The sequence below is a fragment of the Heptranchias perlo genome, chromosome 2 (genome assembly GCF_035084215.1).
Source record: "Heptranchias perlo isolate sHepPer1 chromosome 2, sHepPer1.hap1, whole genome shotgun sequence".
Classification (NCBI taxonomy): domain Eukaryota; kingdom Metazoa; phylum Chordata; class Chondrichthyes; order Hexanchiformes; family Hexanchidae; genus Heptranchias; species Heptranchias perlo.
Genome location: NC_090326.1, coordinates 78,600,664 through 78,602,960, shown reverse-complemented (window position 1 = coordinate 78,602,960; position 2,297 = coordinate 78,600,664).

Below are 2,297 nucleotides of genomic sequence, written 5' to 3'. Positions count from 1 at the left end.
ATAGCTAAGTTAGCACTGAACATTAATTTTCTACAATTAGGAACCTTTAGGAGTACATGATGATGATCACGATTGAGATATAAAGCAGATTCATTTGTTTTCAAATATTTCCCTATTGGGAGTCAGTACAGCAAGGCACAATGTTTAAGCATCAATATAAACATCCAATGTGACTTTTAAATTGTTGCACTGAATCCTTGTAAATGAGATTATTGAACATGCTGCAAAGACTAGTTTAGGCAGATTCAGACAGAGCGAATCTCAAGTGCTTTAAAAAAAACTCACGATTAAGCCACTCATGACTTACAACTTTTAAAATATGGTCTCCATGCAAAAAACAAATAGGTTCACTAGACTGATTCCTGGGATGAAAGGGTTGTCCTGAGAGGTTGAGTAGAATGGGCCTGCTTTAGAAGAATGAGAGGTGATCTCATTGAAACATAAAAGATTGAGAGGGTAGATGCTGTGAGGCTGTTTTCCCTAGCTGGAGAGTCGAGAACCAGGGGGCATGGTCACAGAATAAAGGGAAGGCCATTTAGGACTGGGATATGGGGAAATTTCACTCAAGAGGGTTGTGAATCTTTGCAATTCTCTACCCCAGAGGGCTGTGGATGCTCAGTCGTTGATTATATTCAAGGCTGAGATTGATAGATTTTTGGACTCAAAGGATATGGGGATTGGGCAAGAAAGTGGAGTTGAGGTCAAAGGTCAGCCATGATCTTATTGAATGGCAGAACAGACTCAAGGGGCTGTATGGCCTACTCCTGCTCCTATTTATGTTCTTAACCATAACAGTGCTGAAGTTTCACTGAAGATTGAGACGGTTATACCCATATTTAGAAGGAATTACAATAAAAGGAATTTAGAAAGATTATAGAGACTATATTATAGTATAACATGCTATATTTGAAATGTGATCGTTTTCAAACTCAATTCTAATTTTACCATCTTAATGTTACGTGATAAAACATGGAATTAATAACTTTGTTGTAATAGTCACATCAGACTACATTCAAAATAAAGGAAATAAGTCTGCATACCAGTATAAGAGGAGGAAATAAGGATAAAGTAGCTTTACTGCTACTTATAGTGTATACCCACTATAATGAGAGGCTAGTGCTTCAGTAAGTGCACAGAAGTTTGTAGAAATATTTTAAATTTAGAATAAAAAGCTGTAAATCAGTAGATCTCAAGTTTCTCTCGAAAAAGGTAAGTTATTATGTGCTGCTTGTTGATGTATACCTACACTATCCATTCAATCTGGTTACAGGTGGGGAAACTACTGACAGGTGATGTATTTGTTGCATCTCAATCCAAAGTTCCTCCAGACACAATCTTTCTTTGAATAGCATAAATAGCATTCAATCTTAGGCTTTTTGATCACAGAATTCCCTTGCAAGTCTGTCTCCTTTTCTCCATTCTTTTGTTCCCTTCCTTGCCAATTGGATCTGAGATTTTTGGGGATCACCTCCTACCAATTCTTATAATCAATTCTTTTTACTGCACGGAACCATTCATGCTCAGGTTAGCTTTGCATTGGATAATCAGTTGCAGAATATCTCATTTTTAGAAAAAAAATTATTCATGGGGTGTGGGCCTCACTGGTAAGACCAGCATTTATTGCCCATCCCTAATTGCCCTTGAGAAGGTGGTGGTGAGCCGGCTTCTTGAACCGCTGCAGTCCGTATGGTGAAGGTACTCCCCCACAGTGCTATTAAGTGCGGTGTTCCAGGATTTTGACCCAGTGACGGTGAAGGAATGGCGATCTATTTCCAAGTCAGGATGGTGTGTGACTTGGAGGGGAACGTGCAGTTGGTGGTGTTCCCATGCAACTGCTGCCCTTGTCCTTCTCGGTGGTAGAGGTCGCGAGTTTGGGAATGAAAATGTTAACTCTGCATGTAATGAAAATGTTGTTCACTTTGTACTTCTGTATTTGTTATTCTGCGTTACCAAAAAAAACCCATTATATTCTGCTCTAAAAGCAACGTTCTAGTTTCTATGGCCCGCGTTCTGCATGTAAGGTGATAGTGTAAGTAAAGGGAAGTCTCATTCAGAATCTAGTTTTTTTTTAAAAAATGGTACAACTGTGCAGGAGGCTGTCTCTTCAGAAATGGTCATTTCCAGAAAGATTCCTTACTATTAAATAGTTAAATCAGACTATCCAACAGCAATCCATGGAACATCCCAAGAACCTCCCACTCAGAGGCATCTTTAATTTTTAGTAAACCGTTGTACATTATAGCAGTTGGTCAATATGCAGGGACTATCTTGCAAGTCAGAATATAGAAATACACCAA